General features: G+C 47.5%; 1 protein-coding gene across 1 annotated transcript in view; it reads left to right on the top strand.

Annotated features, from left to right (window-relative positions):
- The first annotated feature begins 2,778 nt into the window (after positions 1-2,778).
- Positions 2,779-10,172, top strand: part of akr1b1.2 (aldo-keto reductase family 1, member B1 (aldose reductase), tandem duplicate 2) — a 37,417-nt gene continuing 30,023 nt past the window's right edge. Inside the window, exon 1 of the mRNA XM_061914254.1 lies at positions 2,779-2,903. The gene's annotated coding sequence lies outside the window, so the exon portion shown is untranslated. The remainder of the gene's footprint in view (positions 2,904-10,172) is intronic.

The following is a 10,172-nucleotide window of genomic DNA, read 5'->3' on the forward strand; positions in this document are numbered from 1 at the left end:
AACAATCAGATTTCGGGAGAATATCCGCACCGTAACACAACAGAAGAAATACCCAGAATCCCGTGCAGCACTAACTCTTCCGGGACGCTACAATATTCTTCCCCCCCTCCTTCAACTTCAAATCCGCCCACCCTCCCCTACCCCACACTTTCTTAGACTTAGACTTAGTGAAAGTCAAAGTACAGTATTTCCCATAGTTGTGGGTATCAGGACTATCTCAGGGAGAGCATGTCCCAAATTCTAAGCTGCTTTTTTGAGGCATGTTAAAAAAAATAATGCACTCTGTGACTGCAATAATAAATATGGCAGTGTCATGTCGGCATTTGTTTTCCATAACTTGATTTGATTTATTTTGGAAAACCTTGTTACATTGTTTAATGCAGTGGTCCCCAACCTTTTTGTATCCGCGGTCCGGTCAACGCTTAATATCAATCAATCAATGTTTATTTATATAGCCCTAAATCACAAATGTCTCAAAGGACTGCACAAATCATTACGACTACAACATCCTCGGAAGAACCCACAAAAGGGCAAGGAAAACTCACACCCAGTGGGCAGGGAGAATTCACATCCAGTGGGACGCCAGTGACAATGCTGACTATGAGAAACCTTGGAGAGGACCTCAGATGTGGGCAACCCCCCCACCCCCTTTAGGGGACCAAAAGCAGTGGATGTCGAGCGGGTCTAACATGATACTGTGAAAGTTCAATCCATAGTGGCTCCAACACAGCCGCGAGAGTTCAGTTCAAAGCGGATCCAAGACAGCAGCGAGAGTCCCGTCCACGGGAAACTATCCCAAGCGGAGGCGGATCAGCAGCGTAGAGATGTCCCCAACCCATACACAGGCGAGCGGTCCATCCTGGGTCCCGACGAGCGGTCCATCCTGGGTCTCGACTCTGGACAGCCAGTACTTCATCCATGGTCATCGGACCGGACCCCCTCCACAAGGGAGGGCGGGACATAGGAGAAAAAAGAAAAGAAGCGGCAGACCCACTGGTCTAAAAAGGAGGTCTATTTAAAGGCTAGAGTATACAAATGAGTTTTAAGGTGAGACTTAAATGCTTCTACTGAGGTAGCATCTCAAACTGTTACCGGGAGGGCATTCCAGAGTACTGGAGCCCGAACGGAAAACGCTCTATAGCCCGCAGACTTTTTTGGGGCTTTAGGAATCACTAATAAGCCGGAGTCTTTTGAAGGCAGATTTCTTGCCGGGACATATGGTACAATACAATCGGCAATATAGGCTGGAGCTAGACCGTGTAGTATTTTATACGTAAGTAGTAAAACCTAATAATTTGTCCCGCAGCCCGAGGGGGTGTCCTTTTTTCTTTTTTCTTTTTTTCTTCTTTGTCATGAAAAAGGGACGTTTTTGTCATGAAAAAGGGGAGTTTTTTGTGGTTGGTGCACTATTTGTAAGTGTATATCGTGTTTTTTATGTTGATTTAATAAAATAAAACTTTTGTTTATTTATTTATTTTTTTATAAAAAATTCTTCTGCGGCCCGGTGATTGGGGACCACTGCTTTAATGCATCCAGCGGGGCATCACAACAAAATTAGGCATAATAATGTGTTCATGTGGGGCAGCATAGCTCGGTTGGTAGAGTGGCCGTGCCAGCAACTTGAGGGTTGCAGGTTCGATTCCCGCTTGTGCCATCCTAATCACTGCCGTTGTGTCCTTGGGCAAGACACTTTACCCACCTGCTCCCAGTGCCACCCACACTAGTTTAAATGTAACTTAGATATTGGGTTTCACTATGTAAAGCGCTTTGAATCACTTGAGAAAAGCGCTATATAAATATAATTCACTAATTCACATTCCACGACTGTATGTATCGGTATCGGTTGATATCGGTAAAAGTTCCCACCTCAGTAGAAGCATTTCAGTCTCACCTTAAAACTCATTTGTATACTCTAGCCTTTAAATAGACTCCCTTTTTAGACCAGTTGATCTGCCGTTTCTTTTCTTTTTCTCCTATGTCCCACTCTCCCTTGTGGAGGGGGTCCGATCCGATCCGATGGCCATGTACCGCTCGCCTGTGTATCGGCTGGGGACATCTCTGCGCTGCTGATCCACCTCCGCTTGGGATGGTTTCCTGCTGGCTCCGCTGTGAACGGGACTCTCGCTGCTGTGTCGGATCCGCTTTGGACTGGACTCTCGCGACTGTGTTGGATCCATTATGGATTGAACCTTCACAGTATCATGTTAGACCCGCTCGACATCCATTGCTTTTCGGTCCTCTCCAAGACACTAGTGATTTAGGGCTATATAAGTAAACATTGATTGATTGATTAAGAGTTGAACAATATCGTGATATCGGCAAAAAAAGCCATTATTTGACATCTCTAAATGAAACCCTTTGTGATAAAAAGGGGCCTAAAACTATACTTCACAACTAAAGCAGTGATGTTTCAACCTTTCTTGAGTCAAGGTGTTGTGATCCGGCTTCCGGATCACACATCTAGTATGTTTAGTCCCCTTTTTGTATTTTCCTATTATGTTTGGATCATGTTTTGGACTCTATTGATCCTGTTTCATAGCGCACTTCCTTGTTTACAGTCGTCACCATGACTACCTAATTTGCTCCTCCTGCACGGCTCGTTCACACACCTGTTTGTAATTATGTTTTCTGTATTTAAGCCCTTCTGCTACCCAAGTTCAGCCTCGCCAGTTTGTTTGCGTCCTGCAACCGTTACGTGAGTAGTCTCTGTTTATTTTGCTGCCTGCTAAATGTAGCTTGGCTCGCGCTTAATGGACTTCGAACTCTGCCTTCTGTTTGTATTAGCATTTAGTTTTTTGTGCTCAGGCACGTCTTTCATTTGCTCTTTGTACAAGTGTTCTTTTGAAACTTCACGTTAAAAACTGCTCATCCCTTCATTCCTGCCTGCGACTCCGTAACACAAGGTACATTTTTTTCATTGAAAAAATCCCAGCATAAAACATTAAAAAAATTAAACTCAGCAGCCGATACTGACAGTAAAAAGTTGTTCTCGCAATTGTTGAATATACATTCAAACCCTAACAAACCATGCATCATTGTAGCTCTTGTCTCGAAGTAGGTGTACTTGTTGTGATCCGGCTACCGGATCACACATCTCTAGCATGTTTATGTCCTTTTTGTATTGTCCTACTATGTTTTGATCATGTTTTGGACTCTACCGATCCCGTTTGTTAGCGCACTTCCTTGTTTTGTATTGTCACCATGGCAACCTAAGTATGCCTCCTGCACGGACTCATTACGCACACCTGTTTTGAATTATTTGTGTTGTATTTAAGACCACCTGCTACCTTAGTTCCTCCTGGCTGTTTTGTTTGCTACTTGCAACACGCACGTTGGTTCTTATTTTTGTAATCACTATTGCTAAGTCTCGCCTTAGCTTTGCGTGCGCTCTGCACCTCTATTCCTGTACTCTGCTCTCGTTGCTAATTATTAGCATAGCTCTCCGTGCATTCGGCACGCCTTTTCTTTGCATTTTGTACCAGTATTATTTTTGTTTTTGTATTAAATCTAATCTTACCTGCAACTCCTGCCTGTCCTGGTCCTCTTGCATCCCTGGGGTAGCAACACGCATCCATTATGCCTCGCCATCGTGTCAGAAAACAGCCAGCACAACGCCGCCTCGCAGTGGACCACCAAAAGTCTTCCCTTCGCCAAGCCGCGAAGACTTTTTCCCCGGACAGCAGCGCGCAGACAACAGCCCAGTACTCTTCCCTGAGGTTTGGAAGTTTTGTTTTTTCTCCATATTCCAACCACTCTTCCGACTGGGCTGTAAGGCCAGGGCATACCTCCGGCCCACCGGTCCATCACGGTGACGTCATTTCGTCAACGCCCCCTGGTGACTCAATACCACCCCCTGTCGATGATATTTTTTCTGAGGATTTTTATATTGTTGAGTCTTATTCTCAACCTGTTTCAAATATTGACTATGATTTTTTGGACTCTATAGACACAACTAAGTTCTATACAGATGTTATTTCTAGATGCAAACTAAGGCAACATGAGCTACCTACTTTTCCTCCTCCACCTGTGTTTCCCCCGGTCAAGCCACTAAGGCCACCTAGACCTCCTCCACCGACTTTTCGACTCGCTAGTCCACTACCTCCAGTGCGCCCTCCACCACCGGTGTTCAAGCCTAGTCCCAGTCCTGGTCCGACTTCTGGCCAACATTGTAGATCAACTCGTAGACTGAGTCGTAGTCCGAGTCCTTGCCCAAGTCCTTATAAAAGCACTAGTTTGATTGTAAGTACTGGTCCTCACACAAGTCCTTGCCCAAGTCCTAGTGTTAGTCTAAATCCTCATAGTAGTCCTAGTCCTCCTCTCTGCCAGTCTCTTAGTGCTCCTCGGCTGACGCCGACTCCTGCTCCTCGGCTGACGCCGACTCCTGCTCCTCGGCTGAAGCCGACACCTGCTCCTCGGCTGAAGCCGACACCTGCTCCTCGGCTGAAGCCGACACCTGCTCCTCGGCTGAAGCCGACACCTGCTCCTCGGCTGAAGCCGACACCTGCTCCTCGGCTGAAGCCGACACCTGCTCCTCGGCTGAAGCCGACACCTGCTCCTCGGCTGAAGCCGACACCTGCTCCTCGGCTGAAGCCGACACCTGCTCCTCGGCTGAAGCCGACACCTGCTCCTCGGCTGAAGCCGACACCTGCTCCTCGGCTGAAGCCGACACCTGCTCCTCGGCTGAAGCCGACACCAGCTCCCAGTCTGGTTCTCACACCAGCTCCCAGTCTGGTTCTCACACCAGCTCCCAGTCTGGTTCTCACACCAGCTCCCAGTCTGGTTCTCACACCAGCTCCCAGTCTGGTTCTCACACCAGCTCCCAGTCTGGTTCTCACACCAGCTCCCAGTCTGGTTCTCACACCAGCTCCCAGTCTGGTTCTCACACCAGCTCCCAGTCTGGTTCTCACACCAGCTCCCAGTCTGGTTCTCACACCAGCACAAACTCCAAGGCTGGAGCCCACTCCGGTACCAGCACCACGACAGGTACCGGTGCCAGCTCCGTGCCGCCAAGCACCGGTGCCAGCTCCGTGCCGCCAAGCACCGCCGACGACGGGGCTGGAGCCCACACCAGCGCCGACGACGGGGCTGGAGCCCACACCAGCGTCGACGACGGGGCTGGAGCCCACACCAGCGTCGACGACGGGGCTGGAGCCCACACCAGCGTCGACGACGGGGCTGGAGCCCACACCAGCGTCGACGACGGGGCTGGAGCCCACACCAGCGTCGACGACGGGGCTGGAGCCCACACCAGCGTCGACGACGGGGCTGGAGCCCACACCAGCGTCGACGACGGGGCTGGAGCCCACACCAGCACCACCGACGACTCCTGCGGCTCCCAGGCCGCCTCCGACGACTCCTGCGGCTCCCAGGCCGCCTCCGACGACTCCTGCGGCTCCCAGGCCGCCTCCGACGACTCCTGCGGCTCCCAGGCCGCCTCCGACGACTCCTGCGGCTGCAGCACCCGCATCATCCTCGCCAGCTGCACTCGGGCCTGCTTTGGCTGCAGTCCCCGCACCCTCGCCTGCTGCTTCCAAGCCTGCTGGGATTTCGGTGCTGAGGCGTCGTCCACCACGTCGACCACGGGCGTGGCCTCTGCGAGGTCATCCTCCTCGCCAGACACTCCCTCCTCCATGTCGGCCACGGATGTGGCCGTGCCCGGGTCGTCCGCCTCGCCGGGCACCTCATCCTGCGAGGCGGCCACTAATGTGGCCTTTTCGAGGTCGCCCGCCAAAACTTTTTCGGCAGCAGCGTTCCACCCGCCGCCGCCACATGATGTGTCCTCGGTGGATTCGGGGACATGCGATCTGGCGACCCTCCACCAGGTCCTCCCTCCACCCTCCCTTCATTTTCAGACTGTCTCATTGTGGGAGAGGGTTCTCTTTATTGCTGTTTTTTTTGGGGGGCATCTGGGATCTGCCCCTTAAGGGGGGGGTAATGTTGTGATCCGGCTACCGGATCACACATCTCTAGCATGTTTATGTCCTTTTTGTATTGTCCTACTATGTTTTGATCATGTTTTGGACTCTACCGATCCCGTTTGTTAGCGCACTTCCTTGTTTTGTATTGTCACCATGGCAACCTAAGTATGCCTCCTGCACGGACTCATTACGCACACCTGTTTTGAATTATTTGTGTTGTATTTAAGACCACCTGCTACCTTAGTTCCTCCTGGCTGTTTTGTTTGCTACTTGCAACACGCACGTTGGTTCTTATTTTTGTAATCACTATTGCTAAGTCTCGCCTTAGCTTTGCGTGCGCTCTGCACCTCTATTCCTGTACTCTGCTCTCGTTGCTAATTATTAGCATAGCTCTCCGTGCATTCGGCACGCCTTTTCTTTGCATTTTGTACCAGTATTATTTTTGTTTTTGTATTAAATCTAATCTTACCTGCAACTCCTGCCTGTCCTGGTCCTCTTGCATCCCTGGGGTAGCAACACGCATCCATTATGCCTCGCCATCGTGTCAGTACTGTCACATCACGCCCTGACTTATTTGGAGTTTTTTGGTGTTTTCCTGTGTGTAGTGTTTTAGTTATTGTCTTGTGCTCCTATTTTGTTGTCGATTCGTCATGTCATGTACGGATGTACTTTGTGGACGCCGTCTGCTGCTCCACACGCTGTAAGTCTTTGCTGTCGTCCAGCATTCTGTTTTTGTTCACTTTGCAGCCGGTTCAATTGTAGTTTTATTTTGCGTAGCCATCCCTTACCTTAGGCTTCACGGTGGCAGAGGGGTTAGTGCGTCTGCCTCTTAATACGAAGCTCCTGCAGTTCTGGGTTCAAATCCAGGCTCGGGATCTTTCTGTGTGGAGTTTGCATGTTCTCCCCGTGACTGCGTGGGTTCCCTCCGGGTACTCCGGCTTCCTCCCACCTCCAAAGACATGCACCTGGGGATAGGCCCCTCCCACCTCCAAAACATGCACCTGGGGGTAGGCCCCTCCCACCTCCAAAGACATGCACCTGGGGATAGGTTGATTGGCCCTAGTGTTTGAATGTGAGTGTGAATGTTGTCTGTCTATCTGTGTTGGCCCTGCGATGAGGTGGCGACTTGTCCAGGGTGTACCCCGCCTTCTGCCCGATTGTAGCTAAGATAGGCGCCAGAGCCCCCCGCGACCCCAAAAGGGAATAAGTGGGAGAAAATGGATGGATGGATGGATCCCTTATCTTGCATACATACTCATAATACGAGGGCGTCTAGTGAGGGGCATTTCTTACTCCCTCATCCCAGGAAGAATGCTGTGCGTAAATCTTTGATTTATAGATCTGTATCGCTCTGGAATAACCTGCCCCGAATTCTCACCAGAATTGAAAAGTAAACAGGATTTTAAAAGGAAAGTAATTGTGACAGTCTCTTGCTGTCGTCCTGCGGGTTCAATGGGCCACCCAGGAAGGACATGTTTTTGAGCAGGTTTGACTTCTTTATTTTGCAATAAAGCTTGTCTGTGGTCCGGTCGCTTTTCAGCTCCTTCCTGCACCGCTCATTCCCGGTCTGCTTTTCAGCTGCCGTCGTCCTCGTCTGTTTTTGGGCGCTCTTGCTTCTTAATTGCTGCTTCTGACTCTCCTACTCCTTCCGCCCCGATCTCTCTTCCTCCCCCCCTTTTTATACAGCGTGAGGAGATGAGTTAATTGTGTGCCGGTGTGAGACCCACGCACCTGATCTTGCTCATGGCGTCGCTCCCGGCACGCCCCGCCTCTCTGCTCAGCCGCATTCTCCACCTCCTTGCTGCCATCTTGGGCAGGGCTCCAGCGTGCTCTGCCCCGCCTTCGGACCGTCGGTTCCACCTCTCCACAGTAATATTTTATCTGAATTTTTAAATTAGTTTGCTTGTTGATGATTTTATTTGGTTTTGTATTGTGTAGTTTTATTCATATGGTAATTATTATTGTGTGACTGTAAATTGTTTGCTTGTTTTCTTTATGATGCTTTTATTATTATTTTTCTGTATTGTGTAATTATAATGATATGCTTTTACTTGTAATTGTATTGAGTTTGTGGACCCCAGGAAGACTAGTGGGTTGTTGTGGCAACCAGTTAATGGTGATCCTTAATAAAAAAAAATCATGTTAAAAATGAAATAAATGTCATAATCTGTGGTCTGGATTATGTTTTTTATTTTCAATCTAAGACTCCTTCGGTTCCTGTTTTTTGTGCACCCTTGTTTGTTTTGGTTATTATGGTTACTTATTATTTCCACCTGCTTCTAATTAGTGTTCACCTGCTCACCTGATGCCTGAGCACTAATCATAGGCATTATTTAAACCTGCCTTGCCCTCTAGTGAGTGCTGGAATATTGTTTGCTGTTTACAGTTGACTGCCTTTTTTATGGAATCTGAGAACTATTCCCTGGATTCCGACTCCTGTCCCTGTTTGCTGTTTCCTGGTTTCTGGTTTGTGTTTTCTTTGCCTTATTTTTTTGAACATTAGAACAATGTTTTCATTTTTCAAACCTGTCATCCCTGCATCTTGGGGTTCGTCACCACCACATCGTGACAATCAAATCACATGCCTTTTCTTAGCGGCACTAGCCTTTTGTTTATTATAGGTTTAAGCATTAGATACCTTGTTTTTTAAGATAACTTTTTACCTGCACCCTGCCTCCCGCTGTCGTCTGCATATTATGATCATGACGTGACGTGTTCCAGACATCTATAAATCATTTAGCTACCTGCTTCCTCCTACTGATCAGGAAGAGTATTACACGGTTACTCCAAACAGCTCAGACACTCAACAACGGCACATAATTTGCGGATTATAATTACCGGCTTGCCAATAATTAGTTTAACCCAATTAAGTGAAGTGACATCATCTCCCACGGCACACCAGACAATATCTCACGGTACACTAGTGTGCCGTGGTTGAAAAACACTGAACTAGTCTTTAAAAATGGGAGTGTGTGTGAGTGTGTGTGTGAGACTTATCAGTGGTACTTTAAAAACTAAATCTTGTTGTAGGCCACAAAAAGCTAGAATCGGCACTGCCTGGAAGGTGATCAGGTTATGTACAAACCCTGTTTCCATATGAGTTGGGAAATTGTGTTAGATGTAAATATAAACGGAATACAATGTTTTGCAAATCCTTTTCAACCCATATTCAGTTGAATAAACCGAAAATTTCATGGCTGAAACATGTGCCAAAGTAGTTGGGAAAGGGCATGTTCACCACTGTGTTACATCACCTTTTCTTTTAACACTCCAAAAAAGTTTGGGAACTGAGGAAACTAATTGTTGAAGCTCTGAAAGTGGAATTCTTTCCCATTCTTGTTTTGTGTAGAGCTTCAGTTGTTCAACAGTCCGGGGTCTTTTCCACTTTGCATCAGTCCATCTTAGATGATCTTCGGCCCAGCGTTTCTGGATGTTGTTGATAATGGCTTTCGCTTTGCATAATAGAGTAATAGAGCTTTAACTTGCACTTACAGATGTAGCGACGAACTGTATTAGTGACAGTGGTTTTATGAAGTGTTCCTGAGCCCATGTGGTGATATCCTTAAGAGATTGATGTCAGTTTTTGATACAGTGCCGTCTGAGGGATCGAAGGTCACGGTCATTCAATGTTGGTTTCCGGCCATGCCACTTACGTGGAGTGATTTCTCCAGATTCTCTGAACCTTTCGATGATATTATGGAGCGTAGATGTTGAAATCCCTAAATTTCTTGCAATTGCACTTTGAGAAAGGTTGTTCTTAAACTGTTGACTATTTGCTCACGCAGTTGTGGACAAAGGGGTGTACCTCGCCCCATCCTTTCTTGTGAAAGACTGAGCATGTTTTGGGAAGCTGTTTTTATACCCAATCATGGCACCCACCTGTTCCCAATTAGCCTGCACACCTGTGGGATGTTCCAAATAAGTGTTTGATGAGCAATCCTCAACTTTATCAGTATTTATTGCCACCTTTCCCAACTTCTTTGTCACGTGTTGCTGGCATCAAATTCTAAAGTTAATGATTATTTGCAAAAAAATATGTTTATGAGTTTGAACATCAAACATGTTGTCTTTGTAGCATATTCAACTGAATATGGCTTGAAAAGGATTTGCAAATCATTGTATTCTGTTTATATTTACATCTAACACAATTTCCCAACTCATATGGAAACAATGTTTATAGCTTAAAAATGCTAACAAAATGTATCATTTATTAAGTGACAAAATATTTCACGTTAAAGTGCATACCCACCAAAT

The sequence above is a fragment of the Nerophis ophidion genome, linkage group LG10 (genome assembly GCF_033978795.1).
Source record: "Nerophis ophidion isolate RoL-2023_Sa linkage group LG10, RoL_Noph_v1.0, whole genome shotgun sequence".
Taxonomy (NCBI): domain Eukaryota; kingdom Metazoa; phylum Chordata; class Actinopteri; order Syngnathiformes; family Syngnathidae; genus Nerophis; species Nerophis ophidion.